Source organism: Taeniopygia guttata, chromosome 3 (genome assembly GCF_048771995.1).
Source record: "Taeniopygia guttata chromosome 3, bTaeGut7.mat, whole genome shotgun sequence".
Taxonomy (NCBI): domain Eukaryota; kingdom Metazoa; phylum Chordata; class Aves; order Passeriformes; family Estrildidae; genus Taeniopygia; species Taeniopygia guttata.
This window is the reverse complement of record NC_133027.1, coordinates 18,107,079-18,131,794: the sequence shown is the minus strand read 5'-3', so window position 1 is coordinate 18,131,794 and position 24,716 is coordinate 18,107,079. Positions and strand designations below refer to the sequence as shown.

General features: G+C 36.8%; 1 long non-coding RNA gene across 1 annotated transcript in view; it reads right to left on the bottom strand.

Moving 5' to 3' along the window:
• Positions 1–383: 383 nt before the first annotated feature.
• LOC140683654 (uncharacterized) overlaps positions 384–24,716 on the bottom strand; it is an 84,558-nt gene continuing 60,225 nt past the window's right edge. Inside the window, exon 3 of the long non-coding RNA XR_012054870.1 lies at positions 384–2,605. This is a non-coding gene — a long non-coding RNA (uncharacterized lncRNA). The remainder of the gene's footprint in view (positions 2,606–24,716) is intronic.

Sequence of the window (24,716 nt, the reverse complement as noted above, 5' to 3'; positions counted from 1 at the left end):
GATGCTGGGGACAGCTGGAGTGTGTGGGATGTGGCATGCTATTTATTCTCCTCACTCTGAGAAAAAAGCAGATGGAAAAGTACTTTATTAAATCGGAGTCCATGTATGGTATCTCCCAGATGTTGACCACATGGTCTGCCTTGCTAGGTCATGAAGAACTTATTCCTGTGTGCCCACTTTTTAAAATTCTGGTTCATAAGTACTCATTCCACCAAATTGCTGAGCTGCTGATTCACATCTGTCTTGTTTTACTGATGGAATAAGGGATATGGGCTTTAAAAAAGAAGAAAAAACAACTGAGAGCTTTTCATATAATTTTAAGTACTTTCTGATGCATTTATAAACATACAACAGAACTTGCAGTCAATTTATTTCAAGTACTGTGGTGCATGCTTTAATGTCACAGCATATTTATAAATACATTAACTTTTAAAGGAGAAGCAATATGGGCTTGTGGAAGAAAGTGGAAGAAGACATTTTCAACTATGTATTAAGCAAAGGATATAGAAGAGTAAACAGCTATTAGTAATGCAGCTGATAAACAGCGGAGGAATAAACCTGAATATCAGCTAGGAGGCATTAGTGATTGGACTTCCATAACTACAAAGGCAATATTGATTCATGATAAGACCTGAGCAGGCCAAAACAGTCTTGCCCAGATGGTTTGGTTATCCTTACTCAGTACATGGAGAGCTCAACAGGACTGCTCTGTCTGCTTAGGTGCATGGGAGATACACTGGGGGCTGGAGTTATGTTGTTCAAGTAATTGCTGTTTTCTTCGCTGACATGAAAAAACAGGTGAATGTTCCAATGTCTGTGCTGTATCCTGGCACTCCCTGTGGCACAAGTGAATGGAAACTGTTTTGTTTTCTCTAGGATATAAAAAGCAAAGGTTTGAAAACTTACAGTATTTCCAAAGAACCACACCAAGTCTCAGCAGCAGAGCTTCTTGTACCCCAGGAGTCTCTTCATTACTCCATAACACTCAGTGCATTTTGAGATATGATTTTCTACTCAACTAATGCAGTACCACAGCTCTAAGGAAGTTTGAATTCGATACAGGTTGTACTTTTTCAAGAAGGCTGCAGAGGAATGATAGAAAATAAAATTCATTCCCTCGTCATCTTGCTTAGCACCATGAGGAGCCAAGTCCCCTCACTGGGGCTGTGAGAACTCTGTTCTCCACAATGGTCCCACACAAAGCCAAGCGCTCAGTGCAGCATCCAGGAGCGATTTCCTGTTCCAGCAGCTCTGTGGGACAAACTTGCAAAAGAAGTTTCTGCACAAAGAAACAGGTACTCAGGGTGGGTGCAGACTTGATTTTACAAGTACATCTGTTCTGTTTATTTTTGCTTCTTTGCAGTGTTATCAACTTCTGCTCCATATGGATGATCCATATTGTGCCTTGGTGAAATGATATCACATTATGCTTTTATGCTTTTATCATCAAACACTACTCATGAAAAAATCACCAGGTTTGCCTAGGTTCATCTGTTCAATTTATTTTCCCAAAACTTTATTTTGAATAAAACACCTACGGTAAATGTGATTTATGTAAATGAATAAAACAAAACAGTTATATAAGCTTTTTGAATCATTCAGATTCTTTCTGTTTTTGTTGAACAAAAAGTTGAGTATGAAATACTCTACCAACATATTTTCTTTGGGCTATTTAATTTCTGAAGTCTTGCAGCTAAATATATGTAATAATAGGACATGTACAAAGGCTTTCATTTTGGTTTTATTTCCATTCTCTATGCCAATCTTTTCAGACAAATAAGATTTAATATTTCAAAAAGAGATTTCCAGTCTCTTTCCAAGAGCCTGTTGCAATCTTTCCCTTCCAATCTTGGAAGCTGACTTTATTTTCATATTTTCTCTTTTGTTCTCCCCATCTAGACCTCAAGTCACAGGAAACATGCCAAATAAAAATAAAATTTAAAAAAATATAATTTTAAAGAAGAAACTAGATAACTATTTAGTCCTGTTGCTGCTATTTTCTGAGTTCTTTCCCTACCACAGCTCAACTTTGCAGGCTCCTGAGAAGTCCTGTATTCCTAATGACCCCAAGGATGTTCAGGGGAGTGATGAGATCAATATTAGGTCACTGATAATTGTTCTTGAAATAGGAGTAAAATAAAAATGAAATTAAATGAAATGAAATTAAATGAAATAAAATAAAATAAAATAAAATAAAATAAAATAAAATAAAATAAAATAAAATAAAATAAGATAAAATAATACAATGTAGGAAAGAGAAACTGAGTGAGGTCAGCAGCAACCTGCACATATAGAAAATCTTCTGCAGGTTCTGCTAAAGCCTTGCTCCCTGTACAAGCCAGCATAGCCATATGAGCTTCACTAGACCTGTTCCCCAAGCTTGTCTGGCACTCTTGCTCCTTCAGGTGGTTTCCATTTCAGGGCTTTAAGGCAGGCTAAGGCAGTTCTGCCTGGTCTATCCTGGCCATAGACTCACTGAGCCTCATCCTGTCCTTGTCCCAGTGCCCAGGGCTGGGGCCGTCACTGGTACTGCTTCTGCTCTGGCCCTGGGGTCCATGCTGTGTCCTGGAACACCCTGTGGCATTCAGCTGGGTCCAAAAGCTGCCTGAAAAAGAAACAAGGAGAGATGAAGTTGTCCTTCTCCATTGCCCGAAGGAGACAGTGCTGGTCAGGTGATGCTGCTCACGCTCACGCTGTGATGGGACTCCCAGGCCCAGCAGGTCCATGAGCTGGTATAGTGTAGTGCTGGTATGTCCATGAAAGAACCCACCTGAATATAACCCAACAACAATCTCAACCCAGAATGACAAGAAATTACAACTATTGGGACTTCTTGGGATTTCAAATGATGCTCGTTGCCTTGGAGCATCCAGCCCTGCCCAGATGGTACCTCTTTTGTTATATAAAGGTTCTATCTCTCCATTTTGAGAGAAATGAGGAAAAATTCTCTGCCTCATGTTTATCATAATCATTTATGTCTTCTATAAAATGATTACTACTCACTTTTAACTATTCCTTTATAAGTAACAGCCCACTTGTATAGCTGGTATTATAAAAACACCAAAAATGATGACAGGAGCTAGTCAAAAAATTGCAGTTAAGTCAGATTTACAGAAGACAGCTAGAGGATATTTTCCCTGTCCTAATATATCTTCAGGCTGATGCTAACTTAGCAGCCAGGTAATCCTGATTTCACATCCTTTTGTCTGGTTTATACTTCAGGCTTATTTTCTTCTGGCAGAGTAGCGCTGCCCACTGTGACTACTTCAGTGTTTTCTATACACAGAGATACAATTTTAGCTACATTACATCACTATTATAATTTTGACAAAGACTGTCATCAAGGGTGGACAAAGCTATTTGTAGGTGTGTGTTTATTTTTCTTTTTATTTAATCACAGAAATCAAGCAAGCCTTTATGTTGATGGGTCACATTTCTCTGTGGCCTTCAATTCTACCTAACAAGTACCCAGAAGAAGGTCGTGAAAACCTGGGGGTCGGTCTCTTCTCCCAGGTAACAAGTGATAGAAAAAGAGGAAGCCTTAGCTTGTGCAAGAGGAACTTTAGAATTGGATATTCAGAAAAACTTCTTCACAGAAAAGGTCATCAAGCCCTGGAACAGGCTGCCTAGGGAAGTAGTTGAGTCACCACCTTGGAGGTATTTGAAAATTATGTAGATGTGCCTCTCAGGGACATGGTTTCACCCTGGACTTGGCAGTGCTGTGTTAATGGTTGGACTTGATGATCCTAGAAGTCTTTTCCAACCTAAATCATTCTATTATTGTGTGATAAGGAAAACATTTGTTTCATCAGTTTCATGATGGTATTTAGAGGGTCCAAAATCACCTCTGTCAATAGAATACTGTTGAGAACATACTTCATTGTTTTGCAGTATATTTTCTGTCAGTGCAAGTGTGCCGGTGGCATGAGGAGAAAGGCAATGAATATGAACTTGTTTCATGATGGGAAAGAAAAAAATTAAAATGCAGTATTTCTATATTTTTATCCATCCACATGATGCTTTGAATGATTGTATTGACAGTGTTTATCTTTGAGAAGAGGAATAGATGATCTCATTATAAAGCAAAAAAATAATTAAGGATATAGAAATGGTGTAATTAGGATCTTTTTCTTGTCTCATTTTGAAATAGCAGGCAAATATTGTGTCACTTTCACAGGTAGCACAAGAAAGGAAGAGAGTAAGAAATAACCTTTTCTCACAGAATATGTAGAGCCTGTGAAACTCTCTGACAGATGGCATTGAAGAGGTTATCTGGATTTGGAAATGGAAGTAGCAGTTCAGTAACAAAAACATCTACCATTAAAAAATATGTATTTACCATAACTAAGTTTGGAAATATCTTACCTTTGGCTTCCTAATATTGGTCATCCTATGAGTAATACAACCAAAGGAATTATTTTTTAGAACTGACAGTTTTCTTGTCTTTTGAAGCATCTGCTATCTGCTTAATCAAATAAGCAGGATGGAAAATTGTATATAGTGATAGTCTATTGAATCAAATTGATCAAGGAGAAAACAAAGTAGAAAAGAACAGTGACAGAATAGAGCGATGTAGTTTTAGAATGAAAATGCAAAAGAGAGGATGAAGGGCAAGAAGCACAATGATTTACTAGGATGATTTTGCAGCTGTTGGGCACTATCAAATCTCTACATAGCTTCAATTACAAGTGAAATCAGAGACATAAATACACTTGTGCATTTAACTCTTCTAATAACATTGTTGAAGACTGTGTGAAGGTGCCAAGCAAATATGGTTGAAATTGCTTCTTAATAGTTACTCCATTTGTTCAAGACTTCATGGATTAAGGCTCAGGGAGGGGTCTGGTTATTATTATGAAAACGGTAGAGCCATTATTATGTTCATTAAAGTTTTTAACGCATCTGCTATCAAAAAATAATAAATGGAGCTTCTCTTAAACTGCATTTTTCTCTTATTTGATTCTGCACTATTTGCTGGTTAGATTGTTTGTATATAGAATGATTTGGATGAAAAATCAATATTTATATTGCACAGCAGAAGTATGAGATACCTTAAAAGAGGTGGTTAACATATATGGACAAGGATGATCATGAGCAGACACTTACTGGCGTTCCTTTGCTGTAAGGAATTGCATCTTCCACTGCTGGTCAAGGTTGGTAGAGTATTATTTTCCTTACCTGTTCAAGGGGAATGAATGGATGTGCTGTCCCTGATATAGAAAAAGTACGAGAAACTGGGCTTTGTGAAGAAAAAAAAATCAAAAGGTGTTCATGTTGCTCTTTTTCTACTTCCTCTTCTTCCCTTGCCTTGGCCTACAGTCCTGTCATGTTTGATCCACAGAACAAAAATCAGACAACCTGCTCTGTCATGCTAAGTCTACAGCTCATATGCCAATTCAGATTTATACCACAGCTTTTCATTAGTCCAGCGTCCTAAAAAAATGTTTATTTCCTTTTACTTAGTCCTTCTTAAACTAAATTTTGAGTATCCCATCCACTAAAACCCCACTTAAAAATGTCCTGTTTGAAGACCTCTTGTCCCACTGCAAACTACAGCATACTCCCATCTATCTCAAGTCCCAGCAACACAGAGAAGGTATTTGATTGGACTGAATCTGCCTGTGGGGTCTTCATGAGATGTTGTATTTCTTTCCCTATCACTTCATACAACTTCCCTTCCTTTTGATGGTGTTTAAATGGAGCCTTTAATTTGTTCTTCTTTTCTTGTCTCTGTAGATTCATTTTTCTCTGTGTTTTGCTGCAATAGTAACGGCCTTTTAGCCCTCCTGTTGCAACAGCTATGGAAATGTCTTCTTCCCCCGCGCTTCAATATAAACACAAGCTAATGTCACTGCTGTCTTAAAAAGGGCAGGAAGAAGGACCCAGGGAATGACAGGCTGGTCAACATCACCTCAATCACTGGGAAGGTGATGGGTTTTCTAATTCTGGAAACCCTTTCCAGCAATATTAGGGGCTTAACACCAGCCAACCTTTTGTTACTGTGATGGTGACTGAGCACCAGTACAGGCTTTCCAAAGAGGTGGTGGAGGCTCCATCCCCAGACAGAGCCAAGAACTTTCTGGATGCAGATGTGGGGAACTGTCCCTAGGTGGCCCTCCTTGAGCAGAAGTGTTGAAACAGGTGACTTCTGGTCCCTTCTGACCTCACAGAGGTCCCTTCTAAGCTCAACCATTGTGGGATTCTGTGACTGCATTGGTAATCTCTATCTTGATGAGTTCTCTTTGATTTTGAATATGCATTAAGAAATTACAGTATTCTCCTTATGTCCACCTTTTTTCTGTTAAAAAAAAAAACACAAAAAACCCCCAAAAAACCCCCCAAAAATTAAATTAAAACCCATGCATTTGGAAAATATTCATGAGTAATTTTTGTGAAGCAGTATTTCCTTCCTTGATAATTTATATAATTTAATTATATAAATTATATAAATTTTATATAATTTTATTATATATAAAAATTTATATATTTTATATATAATATATATATTATATATATATAATTATATAAATAAAATTTATATAATCTTTAAAGATTATAATCTTAAAGTTATCTAGAATGACTTGTCATAGAATCCCAGACTTCCCTAATTTACATCATGAGGTCTTTGCATTGAAGACTAAATCAGGTTGGAAGAATCGTAAAGAGATTTCTAGTCTAACTACCTGCTCAAAGCAAAGCAATTTATGAGATCAAACAAAGTTCCACAAGGCTTGAAAACCTCCAAGAATGGACACAATCTGCCCCAAAAGTTCTCATGGTTGCTTTTCCATTTTCAAGGAATGTTTTCTCTTAGAAAAAAATTCTATTCTGAATTAAAATGACCCAGAAATTCAAACTCTACCACAGGCCTTCATCCATTCTTCAAGTGTTGATTTTTTTAATGAGTAAAAAAAGTTCTGCTTCATTTCTACTCTAAGTTTTTTCCTTTTAGTCGCCAGTCATTACATCTTTGTATATTTCTGTCTAGCAGTTTAAAGAAATATATATATATATATATATAATATATATATATATATATATGCTATCTATACTTGGACTTCTTCTCTCCCTTTATTAAAGGAAACAGATTGGTCTCTGGATCTTTCAGTACAAGACCTGTTTTTCAGTGCTTTATCTTGACAGAAATTCATCTCTATATCTCCTGCAGTTTATCACCCTTTTGGAATAGTAAAAACCTGAAATTAATTTTTTTTTTTTCAGAAACAATCATACATTTCAGTTATACAGTTAATAAAGCTGTTCTACGCATTAGTTCCCACTTAAACACAGTGATGTGGTAATCATCTCTGGCCACATGTAATACAACAGCAACATTTTGTTATGTATAACTTGTACCTTAAATTAAAATTGAGAGTCCTGACTGCCTCTATGTGCTAATACTTCTCAAACAGAAATACACAAGAAATTAAAAAATTGTGTCTAGAAAATTCCAAGGAATTTTTACAAGTTTTGAGACCTCAGTTGGGCCTACATTTGGCACCACTGGCATGCATAAGTGAAGTGATGTGGTGTTGCTGTCTGATCATAGGATGGGACCATATTCAGGACTGCTGCCAGGGGCAGGTTATTTTGGCTTCCTGGTGGACAGCTGGGCAGGATCAGTCTGAATTGACACTAGATGTCACTACTGATCCATGAAAATACTCCCCAGGCTGCCTTTTGTGTGGCAGTAAATAAGGTGAACTCCAGAAAGAAGCTCTGAAAACCTGTTTGTGCCCCACTTCTTAAGATCCCCTTTCTCACTGGTCTGCAAAATGCATTCCCATGGAATCCCTTCAGACTTCACAGCTATGCAAGACATCTTTTTTCACATCTTTCTACTTGAATTCATCATTGTTTCATTCTCTGGACTCTTCTAAATTAGTCTTTTATTATGCTACAAATATGCAGCATCAGCAACTTTTGGTTTCAATTGATTTACATTTTAGAAGCCATTCACTAACTACATTTCACATTTGCCAAATGGAAACAGATGAGATTAGAGATTGATTATTCTTCCACTTAAATTTTCCTTTCTCTGCAATATGAAGCTTTCAGATCGATGCAACTGGACAAAATGTAAACAGAGGTCAAGTGTCTTTTTGATAGAGGTATTCTGAAAGAACAATTTAAATCAGAAAAGACACTTGCAGACCAGTCCTTCCTGGATTATATAAAATGCTTGATACGTCCATTCATCAAAATCCTTGCTCATGTCTAAAAAGTGAACTCATGCCCATGCTGTTTTTTCATCCTTGGAGGAGATTTAATTTTATGTAATGTGGCCCCTGTATGCCTTGCATTGCAAGCAGGGCCATGTGCGTGTGTGTGCACACTTTCCCCCCAACCTTTCAAACACTTGACAGCTGGGTGAAGTTCTCCTTCCGCCCAGAGAATGACTTTTTGCATTTCATAATGGATTGCCAGTGCTGCCAGGGCTATTTTCTCTCCAGCTGTGAGAGTGGCTTTTTAAAATGACTCACAAAAGCTGCTAGACAGCTGCTTCACCTCAGCCCTCACAAGGGCCTTGCATTCTAAATAGGGGTAGTGCTGACTTACTTTAGAAGGGCTCATTTATTTGGATGTTGCAGATGTATTCTGCACACAACAGTTGATCCTAAAGAGACCTCCATTCAGGCAGGTGAGTCATGGGCTTACATCACTGCAGGTGTTGACTTCGCATTAATGTTGTGAAGAGGAAACATCCCATGTGTTAGTAAGTCATCGCTGGACCCCTTCCAGAAAGCACACAAAGCAATGTATGCACAATATGCTAATTTGTAGCTACTGTATGTATCATACAACTTCTAAGACATCTGTAAAAATCAGTGGTTACATAGGTATTAAAAGAAAATGTTTTTCATGAAGTACCAACATGGGAAAAAATTGTAAGCTGCTTGGTATTTATGGGGCAACTGATCTTAAATCAAATCATAGAATTATAGTGATTAGAAATTGCAAAGACCTTGATGTCATTCAGTCTTCTTTTACACCAGCTCATATGTGCTCCTTGCAATATTTTGCTAGCTTTTATCAGCTAAGGAAAATAAATATTCTCATCAATAGTCTGGGATCAGAAAGAGCTTTATGATTTGGTGTCAGGCAAGACATGATTTCACATTTAGTCTTGAGGTCAATTAACATAGTTTTATTTCTTGAAAACATAAACATTTCTACCCTGAGTATTGAGGTTTTTTTAAAGGCAGGGATTGCTTAAACTCTGCTTTCAACTAGTTCAAGAAGTAGCATCTCATTATCATATACCATTGTTCATTAGGCATGTTCTTCAAACCTCAATCCATATTCTCAATTTTCCCTCTTTTGTTGGGATTGTAGATGCATGAGTTTTGAGATAGTACCAACTCACATGAGTTAAGCATAAACAGCAGAGGAAATCAGGAGTGTCTACAAAATAGGAGTCAGAGAATTATGGTATTCTGCACAAATTTTGGTGTCAGTTTAATGCCACAGGGCATTGTTACATACAAACATTCTGTTTGCAGTTGTGAGAACACCAATTGCCTCTCAAAAGCAATACAACTGTGGAAATATTTGTCCAGACTACTGCAGACAAGCCTGATCTCCTCTGCTGCAATCAGCCCAGACAGATGCTGGTTATTGCTTAGTCCATGTGGGACACAAACAGTGTAGAGTGGACCTGTCTGTACCTGTCCGCATAGACTTGGGTAATTAAAAATACTGTAAAAGCTTTTTTTACCTAAATTTGCTTTCACTTTCCTTGAATCCATTCTGAGTGTTTGATAAACCATTCATATTCTTCCCAGGACTACAAATATCTGAAGATACCTACATTTATATTCTGAATGTGCAGAGGACATTGACCTGTGAAGAAAATCTAGAAACCTACCACCAGTGACACCATGAAAACCATTCAGATTTTGCTCAAGCCTGAGTAGCACCAAATCTTCATCCATGCAAAGGAAAGGAACATCTGTGCATTCTCAAAGTCCCTTCAAGTATTTCACTCAAAATGAAAACTACCTCCTCTACATGACTGACTACAGGGTTTTTTGCTTGGAGCTTTTACACAATGCCAAAAGATCACTTATCACTGACACACATTGCAACACTCACATTTCAGACAGGTTAATTTTAATAGATTTTACAAGGAAAATGCAGAGGTGGCCCAGCAATTATACTGCTGTTGTGCAGGAGATCAGGTTATATGGACAGAAGGGTTTCTTCTCACCTAAAATCTAGGACTCAAATGAATTTTTTTTTTAGCAAAAGGAAAGCAGGCTTTGAAATCTCCATTCTTATGTCACACTTTCTTATGTCAGGCTAGAAATCAGGAAAATTAATTTCTTTTGATTTCACAGATAAAGCAGGGTCAACTCAGGGGAAATTAATATGATGAAAGGGTGAGAATATTTTCACAGTTATATCTTGAGTCAATAACCCTGATTGTTGACACTTCTAGTTTTCACAATCCATTATTCTGACAACTAAACCAATTCATTTCCACTGCTGGCACTTGTCTGTACAGTGCCTAGAAATACAACAAACAGAATATATTTCAATTGCAATGAAATCTTTTTTGCCTAGGATTTCTAACAATTATTAGGTGTTAGAAAGCATTTATTCTTCACTGTGGATTTTAGGTTTTGTGTTTCCATTAGCCTTTCCATGCGGTCAATAAAACCATCTCAGAATGCAATACTCTTTCCCTATGTCCCTAATAGCTGTAAATAAAAAATATGTACTTCTGACCCAACCTTCTGTATATATTCACCATATCAATTGCTCTGAACATAATTGGTCTTAAAACCGACCGTGTCTACCTATTTTTGTTTCACCATACTTTTACATATTCCTTTTATGTCCTGTCTTTTCCTATTCGGTTTGCTAGGATGCCCCAGTTATGTACAGAGCTTGGTGGTCTCCCTTTTAAGATAGAGGAGGATATTTTCTGGGTGCTAATGAAGAAGAAGCCAGCTGACATGAAAATTCTCTTCAACTAGGACAACCTTCATTTTGTTTGTATTTATTTTTTGTTTCTCCTATCTTTGTCATTTTTCCTCACCTTGCCAGTGTCTGGTCAAAATAATCTTGTTTTTTAAAACAGGGAACAGAGGGAAACCAAAGTCTCCTACATTAATCAACAATTCCAGGCTAGTCACATCTTCAGATATAGTCCTCTGCAGAAGTTTTTGAGCTATCAGGGAATCAGTGATCTTCAAGGTACACAGCTTAATGGAGGAGTAGCTAAACTCTCCAGATGGCTTCTAAAAGACATTGGTAAGTCATCTCTGGCAAGATATTTAAGGAACTTATTCAGTACAATGCTGCCTTGAATGCAACTGCAACTACACAACATAAACATCTTCAAGTGATTTCTTCTGATGTATTGCTGCAATATAAAATAACTTAGAAGAAGGTTTTCTCCACTTGAAGCAACTCATGACAAGTCCTTCTGCCAGAAAAGGGGCCATGAGGGTGAGAGAAAAATAATCATGATATAAGGCATTTCATAACTTCCACAAATTTCTTTTATAATTATTGTATATTTCTTAACTCACAAAAAGTTTATTTGTAATCTGCATTGCATATCACACTCTTTCTGACCTTGTTTAAGTCTGGCCAAATAACATTAGATGAAGGAATTTATGCTTCTCAGTCTAAAGTCAGAAATACTATTATGGGGGAAGAGATTATTGCTTTATGTATTTCATTTCTCAACCCTCAATCAATTTTAGAACTTCATTCCTGAACATATAGTTCCCTTTGGTTTTTTGTTTTTTTTTCACCAAAGGAAAACAAACACCGGTCCACACTAATGTCTGAAAGATTTTTTTAAGACATCAAACTCCCACTGACATGGAAATGAACAATTTTCTATTGCCTGGTGCAATGTATACAAAAGTGATTGATCTACATAAAAGAATGTGGTTTCTAAATGTTTTCTACGGCCCCAGCTGTTCAATGCTCTAAACATGTGGAGAATATCAAGAACAAAAAATTACAAAGTATGAGGTTTTTTTTCCAATACAATGATTAAATTATATAGTACGAGAGGTTTCCTACTGCCATATCAGAAAAGAACTCATTTAAAGCCAATAAAATGGAATGGATCAATGGATATTTCATCATAAGAAACCCAGCTGCAAGATAACAAAATGGACTGCATTTAGCCCTTCATCTCTCAAACAGCTGACACTGAAAGTGGGCAGCTGTGACTTTTTGGTTGTGCTGTTTGTTTATTTTGTGGAAGCCGATGCCTTTGAGAATTTAGTAAATACTAGAGGATTAATCACTTACTTGAGGGAAGGAGGTGGAGAGCTGCTATTTGTTTTTTTATTTCTTCATTTCTTAAGATACTTGGCACATGCTATTTAAAATGACCTAACTATAGAAGAAAGAAAAACAAAAAACACCACCCTTGCAGTGTGGTTTGCTGAACACCCACACATTAAATGTGCTTTGTAGAATTTGCAATAAAAACTCATTCTGGTTACAGGAGAGATGATTTCTAAAAACAAATCTGAGGAACTTTAAGAACTCATATATTGCATTCTCAAATCAAAAAATAAGATTGATTTTTGAACAGGTTTTCCTTTCCTTCAAAAAGTAATACTTAACTGTTTCCTTACAAGTTCAAGATTCTGTTCATAGAAGCTTCAGTGCATGTGAAATATTTTGGTGAGCATTCACAAAGCTCTGCAATGTGTCTGATATGTATTTCATCAACAGTCTGGAAGCAAATGAAAAAATAATTCACTAAAAATTTTCCCATACCCGAAACCTTGACAGGAATGTGGTGGCAAGGCAATAATACAGTGTGTCCTTGGATCCTCCACGGTAATTGTTCAGAAAATTTTTCTATATAGCCATGTGCAAAATGAAGTATTTCAGAGTCAGGAAGTCCTTCAGCATCAATCTTCGGTGTGCTGTGTGTTCATCCCAGAGAGTTTTCAGTACTTGAGTTGGGCACCATTACAAAGTTAGGTCTCTGTTATCAGTGGTGAGTGCTGGGTACCTGTGATAAATGCCAGGGAGACTAAAGTCTACAATTAGATTACTATGTTATTTGCTGAAGAAAAAAAAAAACCAAAAACTGTCCCTTCTTACAGAAATAATCCAACCTTTCTTCTTAAAGATCATGCCTCTAAATAAGAGGACATCCTGAACTAGACATTAATTTTACAAACATTAATTTCAAATAAAATGGAAATCAGGATAAATGCCAGCCACTGGAGTGACAGGAAAACATAGCAGAAAACCAGCGGTTTTCTGAATTGCACGTGACTTGACATTAAAATTAGGCTTGAATTTTTATCAGTGGAAATTGCTAACTTTGGGAACAAATTACTGAAGATAATGATAAATTGTCCCACCTGTTTCCCAAAGTACTCCCACCAAGACTGATGGCTATCTTCTCACAAGGAACACTTGCAGTAGGTGCAAATAGTGCTTCAGATGAGGACTAGGTGTTAGGATCCAAAAAACCAAAATGCCATTGATTCTGCAAGGTATATTGGAAGCCACAATATAGGATCAAGTCAAACTGCAAGCTTCCCTTAAGCTCTTTAAGTTCACTAGTTTCTGAAGCCCCATTCAAATACTGAACATTACTATACTATTTTCCCCTTACAGATAATAGGTGAAAAAGCATAGCAAGAATTTTTACAAATGTATGTGCAAAAAGTCAAAAAAATTTACTTACATATCTGAAGGGAAAAATTATTTCAGCCTTCCTGTTAATCTAACCATCAGAACAGGAGCAGAAATATCACTTAAAAGTGCAATATAACTTTAAAGTCAAATTTGAAACAATTATGTATAGGCTATAAAATTAAGTGGCATGACTGATGCTTTCAAATGTTTCAGTGTGCACTTGAAATGCACTACAAGATTAATTTGTCCAGGCAAAATAAATTTTGAAGTACCCTAAACCCTCTGTCTAAAAGCTTTTAATATCTCTGAACCTCCTCAGATACTGAACTATGGATCATGTTGGAATCAGATTTATATTTTTTTGAAAAACCAAAAAGATACACAAGCTCCTCAAATTATCTGCACATAAAGCTACCAAAGGTGTGCTTTTGCTAACACTCTCCTACTTCCTCCTCCTTACATTCAATGCTTTATTAAATACAAGGGATTTCATACCTGTATGCCATATCCTCACCCTCATCTCACCAGTTCTGTAACTAAAAACAAAGTTGTCTGTCTTTAATAACTAGTCCTGTTACCTTTTCTAGAATTGGATATGTTCTCATCATCCTCTGTTTGTATTCAATTCTAGACCAGAAAATTTTCTGTTATCTTTTCTTTATCCACAAAGGTCATGCTGTAAAAAATGACCTAATTTTTAAAAGTATGGAAGATTTGTTTAGTGTTACATTTACTTACTGAATTTTAAACTGCTTGAACAATATATATAAACCATATAAATTATTATATAATTATATATAAATAAACTGCTTGAGCAATAAATAGAAATATAAATACAGTCTTTTCACATTCCAAAGCATTTAGGAAAGGAAATCTTACACCATAATTTGGCTACATATAATTTAAGTGCTTAATTTTATTCACCTATGTGAGGATGACACATTTATTTATTAAAGTAGATTAACTCCTTATCTGAACACAGCAGCATTTCACATATAGTTTATGGTAATTGATGTTCTTGCAAGTGAAAGTGTTCCCTAATTATTTTACTTTTCTTGTCCAAAGGGAGCGAAATTCAAGTTTCTTAATTTACCAAGTCATTTCTGTGTCATGTTAATGCCAAATTGAAGTACATTCAGCTATTTTGTTACAAGGTTGAATCCCTTATACTTTTTCACTTCTGATAATAGAGCCATATTTGTTGTCAATGCAGACTGAAGTGTCTATTTTGTCAACATATTGCTGAATGATTCCACACCCTGAGGAAGTGTTTTGTAGTTCACAGAAGTTTCATGTCAGGTAAATTTTTCAATACAGTATATCTGAAAATCCTGCCTGAAAACACATTGATGAAGGTTCCAGTAGTCTTCAAAGAAAAGGTCTGTATTTTCCACATATAGACCCTGCATAGAGATGGAGCAGGGGAAATTTATGTAGATTTTAAATGTTTCTAGTGTTGTCCCAAAGTGACTAACTCTAATAAAGGTGCTTGAAATTGCTTACATCGTACTATGTAAGTGTTCAAAATTTGAATGTGAATGTTAAATAAGACATACATCTGAGGAGGGAGTTTATAAACCAGAAGAATATAGGCACATATAATGTAGAATTTTTGCCCAAAAAAATGGGTTTTCTTCCAGATATTCCCAGAAGTTGGTGTTTTAGTTTGGGACTAACTAGACTTACCAGGCAGAACGAGAGGAACCAGAGATATGTACTACTCCAAAACTATTCCTAAAATATATTGCCTCTCTAGATGTTCTAATAAATAATATCGGTATTCTTTCAAAAATATCTAAAAAGTTCATGTTCCCAAATATATTCCTGGACATGGTGCTATGAATGGGATAAACAAGGGATTTCAGTGCCAGTAGTGATCCATCCTGTCTGAAACAAAACACGAGCACAACTCGATCAAAGCTCTGCATAGCTATGTAATGGTTTTAGAGCTCTGGCAAGTCAGCCCAGTCTCTCAGCAGACAATTGGCATATGTGTGCCTTAACATCTCTGTGTACATTTATATGTGTGTGTGCATGCATTTAAATACATTCTCTGAAGCATAGAGTTCAAGAGCTGATTGGATTAAGTGGAATCCTGTGATCAGCCTTCTGGCTTTGTAATTGTCTGTTACCTCATCTAGAGCTGGGTATCAGCATGCTCATGGTGTGCCTGGGTAGCAGCACTTTGAACAGCTGGGCTGCAATTTACCTGCATTGGCCTGTTCAGGCAGCATGGCTAAGAACTAAGCCAAGAACTCTTCCCAGCACAGACCAAGATGAAGCATTTGTCACAGCTCAAGCATTTAAAGATAGGAGTGCATTCAGTCTTTTTCTTACGCCTTTCAGAAGCACCTTTCTCTGTTCATTAGTAGTGCAAGAAATTTTAGGTGCTGGATTTAAAAGGAATCTGGAATAGAAGCACAGAGTAGGTAGCAAAATAAAGAAGACAACAATGCTCAGTGACAATCCCAGAATTATAGAGTACATCACAGAAATGTAAAAGCTATAGCAGATGCTGCTATTCATAACATATTCATAATATTAATGCATTCCCATTTTCAATGAAGGGTGACAATAACTACTTAATCTTTTAAATCTGCTGTTTTCTATGATTTCATGACTTTTTGATAATTTTATTCAGTGTTTTAGTTTGGCTTGTTGTTTGTTTTAAATTTTCCTTAAAACAGGTACAGTTATTTAAAATACATGTTTTATAGGAAAAAAGTCATGTTTTCTTCAGTTAACTTCCTCCAGTCTCAGTCTTTTTCCATTGTTTTTTCATTCTGCCACACTGCAGACTTTTGAGATAGCATTATTAGCCAGGTACTCAGCCCAATCAATCCCTTGACATATGTACACATGTAGTATGCATTCTCTCCTCCTCACACATGTACATGTTTCAGAAAAATTTCTCTCTTAATTGTTTTTGTTTACCATAGTTTTGGTACAGCATATGGCTTCCATTTCCAGAATTTCCACACTGAATATTCCAGACAAAAACCAAGAACATTCTTCCATTTTTTATGTCAGCCAAATAAAACAAACAGAAATAAAAAGTTTCCAAAACCATTTTCATTTTAAGGAAGAGCATTCTGCTGTAAATTATGAGGCACTTGTTATTTATTAATTAAATAAAATTCAGAAACTTAGCATTTGTAGCAGACTAAAAATCATTGGATTTTTATATTTCCATATTTTTTCTCTTTCCTTATTTCAAGGGTTCTGCTATTATTACATTTGCTGTGCTTTCTATTTTTGGTTTTGGCAAATCTGGAGAGAGGTTGCTGTCCTTCACAACACTACCAGAGCACTATTTACATAAATTGATCATTAGCACCGTAGACAGGCACTGTATTTCCTGTTTAGTTTTAATGGAGGAACAAAATTGTGCAGATCTTGTTCACCTTGGCACAGAGCGTATCCAAGAATTGGGCACTGCTGTGGTAGAATGCAACTGGAATGTAAATGGAATGCAGCTAAGTCTTACTCTGAAGTCTATAGGATTGATCACATCAGCTTTAAATTTGGTTCACAATGCTTCTCAGCTGCAAGATGATTCCATTTCTGCTAGTACTCTGAGACGTTGAAATAATACTTGTGATTTGAAAAAGACCCAAACAAACAAAAATACTGAAAAAAATGCCACCAACCAAAGAATATCACCAACCAAAAAACTCATACAAATCTTATGATGTTGAAGGATCCTTTTGTACTTTGTTTATGGCCATAGTAGACTGCTCATGAGAGAAGGAAAACAAGCTTTTAGGATTATCTTCACTTGGGGATGTCTCTCTCTCTCACTCTTCCACTGTGAGTCTACTGATGCTTTCGAATATAGGAAAGCCCTTGCTTCATCATGAGATAATGTAAGGGATTTAGTCATGGCCAAGAGTAAGATTTCATTATTTCATCTGCAGTCACAGAAGTACACAGTTCTAGGTGTTTTAAAAGGGATGTCATATACATAGTACAAGAATCCAGAAATATGTAGGGATACTCTACTTGCAATTGTGGTATATAGAGCATTCACCCAGCTTGGGAGTTTCTGAAAATTTTGTTTTACATTTTTCATTATGTAATTATGAAAAGCTATAAATAAAATATTGAAAGAAAAAAGGACTATTGCAGAATCTGTGCAGCAATAAAGATTGTTCTCTTTTGTCACAGATCAAGTCTTGAACATGACAAAAATATATTTTTCAGATGCACATTTTCTGCCTTTCCTTTTTTTTAAGTTAAAAACATCTACACTGCTGCATTAAACCTCATTCATTCCTGAGACCAGAGTTATCTCTGTCCATAACTTCATCTGAGGGATAATAAAAAATGAAGGCTATAGAATATCTTCTGTTTAGTATTTTCAAAGACTAATCACTTTCGCTATTATAAGCATGTGGCCTTTTCACAAGTTGAATTCATCTGCCTTTAAATACATACTTTTTTTACCAAGTCTTTTAAATTATATTAAGGAAGTCTAAAATATACAATATTTTCTTCACATGAAAGTATTTAGATTATTCTACAGTCTAAATCAATGCCTGATGGATTTGATGAGATAAATAAATCAAGCTTCCCCACATCTCCCACTGTAAATCTTTTGTTCCAGTGCTGTTGTTAGTCTGTGTCTTCTTTCTTAACTTCTTTCTTAACTTTCTCATGTTTTACAAGATAATTTTAAAAATACATTATATTTTTACCAAAACTTTTAGGATGGTAAAGAAAATATCTTTTAACATTATAATATAATAATTTTATAACTTATAATTTTATATACCCTAATATATGGCAGGATATATATATATATATATATATATATACAGGGGGTTTTTAAATTTTTTTTTTTAAACGGGCATCCTAACAATTTCATCAAATTGCTGACTTTTAGTTACTTTCATACATTTAACAGGGCTATATACAGATCACATCCTTAAATTCAACAGTGGTGGATCTGTACCAGTCTCTTGCAGTCTGTCACACTAGCAATTTACACAGCTGAAGGAGAGAAGCAGTCGCAGCACCAGTCGACCCAAGCATCGTGGAATCACAGCATAGTTTGGGTTGGAAGTGGCCTTTTAAGCCATCTATTCCAATCCCTCTGCCATGAGCCTGGTCACCTTCCACTAGATCCCATCACTCAGAGCCCTGTCCAATAGGACTTTGAATGATTCCATGGATGGCACATCTACCGCCTCGATGGAAACCCATGCCAGTCTTCCACCCACCCCCAAGGTAACATCTTCCTTATAGCTAGCCTGAGACACAAATGCTGCGCATCTTTGGCCTAAGGTTTATTGATTGTTCCTGGTTATTTGGAGCTATAAACAGTCAGCTTAATTAATCAAATGTATCTATCTTAATGGAAATTTAAGTTATTAAGATCATGATGGATCAGTTTATTCTGGAGGTTTTCAGAACCTCTGTTTGGCAAGGCTCTGCTTGACACAGCCATGACAAATCTGAGCTATGTAGCAAAAGTTCTGCTTCAGGCAAAGACTAGAGAAAAGTTCCTTCCAAACTTCCTTCCAGTCAATGTTTCCATGACTTTCAGATTCAAGGAGCTCTCTGCTGGACCTTCTGCAGAACAGGCAGCAGAAATCTTCAAGCAGAATTTCCTTCTTTAATATCCAAATTTCTTCCTGAGCTGGGTTTTACTTTCTAAAAATCCCAGCCTATCCTTATTTAAGCAAATCTGGAAAATATATATTCTTTTCTGAATGAGAAAATTATTTTAAAATTTAGTTTGCCTCACAGTTCAAAATATTATATGAACCATTTTCGGTTCCAAATTATAGCAAATTTTGAGGGGTTGTGCCCAATCTTGCATCTCCTCTCCCCTGGATAACTTGTATATGCTTTATATCACCGTGGAAAGAAAGAATGGTTAAGAATGAAGTTTGACATTATTTGCATAAAATTCTAAGATTTCACTAATTAGCATTTATAGTAAATACTGAACAAAGCCATGAAACAATGAGTGCAATTCTCATGTCCTGTGTTTTACCAGAGTTGGTGTCACTGACTGCTGGTATGCCTCCAAAATCACTCTGACCTAATAAGGGGCAATGAATATGAAGGGTGTTGCTTAAACAACATTAATAAACTTTTCTCAAATAAAAAAATATCTTCATCTGTGTGCAAAAAGCTAAGTTGTAAGTTAGCTGTGGGTTTGTTCTTTCGAAATAGAGAGCATTGGCAGGTGAATTACATCCCAAGAAAGCCCAAAGCATTCATTACCTCCAAAAACCAAGCCAGCCACTTGTGCAATGAGTGTGAAAAGCTGGGAGAATCCAGTCCCATTTCCACTGAAAAGATTCAGAGATTCTCCACGATTTTAACAGCAAAGCTGATATTAAAGGGATTGGACAAACACAAAATGGAATTTGAATTCTGAATACAGTCTGTTTTAACATTACATTTGTATTCACCTTGTCCAACTGTTTGAAGCTCAAAACAAACACAGATTGCTTTCCCTCACATCCCCTCACAATTCTGGATGCAGAAAAAATGCTCAATGAAGGGGATGCTGCAGTGTCCAAGCTAAAAATCAAAGCCATCCATTAAAAGCATTTAAATGAGTGAAAAAAGTAGAAAGTCTCCAGTTAGGGATGAATTTTCTGCCTATTCAGACATAGAAGAACATAAATGTGTGTCACAACCCCCTGCCAACTTTTCCCAAATCTTTTACTTTATTTAACAAAATGCTTGAGTCACATTTGAATTTTCATTCATTTTCTCCTGACTTCTAAAGAAGTGCATGGAAGGTGGAAGAAAAAAATTTCTAAAAGCACCAACCTGATAGAATGTCACTAGGGAAAAATATAACATGGAGCAGAGATAATAATAGCCTGTCTGTCCTTCAGCAATGGGCTACAATAAAAGTTGAAAATCCTAAGTGAGAATAACCATTTAAGCCTAATCACCTTGACATATAATGAGATTGAAAGGGCATGGCAGACAGAAAGAGGGGAATCAAAGTTCCTGCTTATTCAAATACTCCTTTTAACAACAGTATTTATTTCACCTAGGCTGAGTAAAAACTGACTTACCATAGGCTGTCTCAGGAATAACAGCAATTTGTAATGAATTTTTTTTTTGCCCTGCTCATATTTTTAAGCGGATCTACATAAAAATATGAAAACCCAGAAAACAATCCTCTTCAAATTGAATTTCTTTAAAAGAAATAAAATATAAGTGAAAAAATAAATGAAACAGCACCATTATTTGGATTACATTTATCTTTAATCCACTTTGTCCTCTATATGAAATACAGTATGAAGACATCTGCCAATATTTTAAAGGCTTCTGCCTGTCTCTGAATTATGTTTTTAAATTAGACCCTAAAGCTGCATTCTAATGCATTACTTTCATTTACTGGAGTATGCATATACTATCACACTACTCCCATGACATTCTTTATTTAATCAGTCTGAGAGCTGTACAGACTCATATCTATTCCCACATAAATCTCTGCCAAATACTGCTGACTTTTAGATTTAACCTCACTGGCAATGAATGACCTCCTTGGGAAAAAAAAAATTATAAAATGGACAAATATTTTAGGGGAAGAAGCAATCTTTTTGGATAATCAGTGGTAGGTATGCAAATATGCCTGGTTCAGAATTGAGATGGTGTCCTTGTGGTGAATAGGAACTGCTGCAGTAAACAACTTTAGCCTTTCCTATTAAAGGTTAGGGAGAGTGATTGATATGTTTGACAAAGAAATGTAAGGTCAGGAGCAATAAAGGCAATCTGTTCTTTATACAAAAAGTACATGAAAAGCAGTACATATACTAGGTATTCTCTAGTTGGTGTTGGTGCACCTGCTATTTCAGAATAATAAATGCTGCTGAGTCCCATTTCGGCTTGTGCAGGTAGGGGAGATTGCTGTTAACTCACTCCCTTCTCTGATCATTGGTTCTTCTTTAAAAAGAAGATAATTTCCTAATCAGCTGCTCCTTGAGCCTATTTTAATCCCACCTTTTTTTATTCATTGCAGTTAAGGTGCAACAAAATCCACAACTGCCCCTCTCATTTAAGTAGAACTGCTTGAAGAAAAGCACCATGACGTTTCAGGTGAGGGTATTAGGATTGCCCAAATAATTTTAGTCCTGTCTTGGGCTAAGTTTACCAGAAGTATAAATTAAGGACATATCATGAGATCATGCTAAAAATGTCTGTCCCTAATGTTTAGGATTTGTGTATATATTTTCTATAAGATTCTAGGTGCAGTTAGATTATCTTAAATTGGGATAAATTTTCTTTTAGACCATCACTACAAGTCTTTATTTAGATTATCTATGAATTTTAGTTCCTTGCCATCCAGTGAACTCTGAAAGCACAATCTTCTGCCACCAACCTTCATCTCTACAATGAAGGAAACTAGAGATGTCATTGCTGGTTTATTAAATTGCACATTCACCACAGATAATTCATCATGGAATCTGGACTTCTATAGTGAATGTGTAATATTAACATTTCCTTTATATTACAGTACACACAAGTGTACAACAATTACACAAAGAAACCCAAGGAATCTCACAAAAATAAACCTACTTTTATCAGTCAGATAATTCGGGGTAATGTGTTTTCCCCCAGTGCAGACATGTTTTTCTATGTTGAAGGCAAAAGCAGACAACACAAGTATCATACTATTCTGATAGCGGCCATTTACTGGAATTGAAGAAGACAGTGGCAAAAAAGACCTTCAGATATTATCTAGACTTTTCTCTATTTGAAAACAGGAGGAGCAATACCTGAACAGTTCCTGAAAATTGTTTTTCAATTTTTGAATTGCCTTTCAAAACCTCTAGAGACGGGACTTTGGTGGGTTTTTATGACAATTTGTTCTGCTATATCATGATCTTCTGCTCTTTGGTTCCTCTCAAATTTTCCAGTTTTACAAGACAATTTCAAAGTAGTTTAGATCATTTAAACTAGACTAATATAACTGACTTCTTTTTATTTTTTTATATAAAAATATTATCTCTAAATACAAAGTATTCCTCTCTTCTTGAACTCAAGTCACATTTAAACTGTGAAAGCAAGGTTTAACTAAGGTAGGTCCAACACTGCCAATAGAATCTGAAACAATGCTTAATCAGCAGGGATTTAGGTAACCCACATACACATCCAGGACCACAGAAGAGCTTCAACGACTCATGCCTTACACTGTTGTCCTCCTGCAGTGTAATCATAAAACCACATCTGTGTATCAGTATTTTCAACTGACATTTCCTTTTCTGTGATGAATATTCTATGTTTAATGAATCCATGCCAAAACTGGAACCTCTTCTTCAACAGACTGGCCTGCATAGTAATCAACCTCATCTGCAGAACTAGGTTCTCACATCTAAGATCAGATGCCTGTGTGTTAAATGTTCCTGAAAGGACCTGACCTTGGGGGAGGTAGGTAGCACAGAGATGAGCTTCTCATGCTTAGTAAAGTTTTCAGTAAAACACAGTTACCAGTAATACATTTCTGAGCTGCCTGTACTGCCTATTAGAAACAGAGGAAAGGAAGAGCTTTCTTGAAGCTGGGATCTGGAGTCATTTTGTGGAAGAAGGGCGGAAGAACCTCAACTGCAGCTCACATTCATTCACACTCCGTCTCAGACATGAATGGGAATCATAGAACCATTTAGATTGGAAACGGCCTCTAAGATGGCTGAATCCAACTGATAAGCTAATGCTGAAAAGTCCACCACTAAACCATTTCCCTAAGTGCCGCATCTGCTTGTCTTTTAAATACCTCCAGGGCTGGTAATTAATGCACTTCCATCATCAGTTGTTCCAATGTTTGGCCATCCTTTCTGCGAATAAATGTTTCCTAATATCCAAACTAAGCCTCCCCTGGCAGAAACTGATCTCATTTCCTCTTTTCCTGTCACTTGTTCCTTGGGAGAAGAGACCAAACCCCACCTGGCTACAAGCTCCTCGCAGGCAGTTGTAGAGTGATAAGGTCCCCTCTGAGTCTCCTTTTCTCCAGACTAAACAACCCCAGCTCCCTCAGCCACTCCTCATAGGTTACACTTAGACCCTGCCCCAGCTCTGTTGCCCTTCTCTGGACATGCTCCAGCCCCTCAACACCCTTCTTGAAGTGAGGGACCCAGAACTGGACACAGAACTCAAAGTGTGGCCTCACCAGTGCTGGGTACAGGGGAACAATCACTGTCCTGGTCCTGTTGGCCACGCTACTGCTGATACATGCTAGGACTGCATTTGCCTTCTTGGCCACCTGGGCACACACTGGCTCATGTTCAGTTGGCTCTGAACCAGCACTCCCAAATCCTTTTCCACCAGGCAGCTTTCCAGACAACAATCTGCAAGCCTGTAGTTCTGCAGGGGGTTGTTGTGACCCAAGGACCCAGCAGTTTATCTTGAACTTCATGCCCATAACTCCAGCCTTGGCCCATCAATCCAGCCTGTCCAGTATCCTCTGCAGAGCCTTAGTATGATTCAGCAAATCAACACTTGCACCAGCTTTGGTCACCCGCAAACTGATGAGAGTGCTCTTGATCCGCTTGCCCAGATCACTGATAGTGATTTAAACAGGACTGTCTCCAGTTCCAAGCTCTGCAGCACACCACTAGTGACCAGTGGCCAATGGAATGTTACACCACTCACCACCCCTCTTCGGGCTTGGCCATCCAGCCAGTTTTTATCCAGCAAACAGTATACCCCTCAAGCCATGAGCAGCCACCTGATCCTCACAGTCCTCTGACCATAGCAGTGGCCACAGACATTTGGCTTAAGGGTTCAATAGTTTGGGTATATTGTGAGCTGGTACATAGGCTTGGACTCAAGAAAAGGATCACAGAAATTTCTAGCTTAATAGAAATCATCAGCATGTTGCTCCAAAAAGCCTGGACCTCTCCTTTTGCCTTTAGTGTTCTCTTTCTTTTACACTGTGCATACATTCAATCTCACCTCTTTAAATCTTCTATTTCATCATCTCTTTCTTTTTCAGAGCATAAATATACCGAAAGGTCTTTACATAATGCCTGTCCTCTGGACTGAAGTCCTCTTTACAGCTTTACACATCCCACAGAAATAGATTTATTTATTTCAGTAGGTTTATCCTC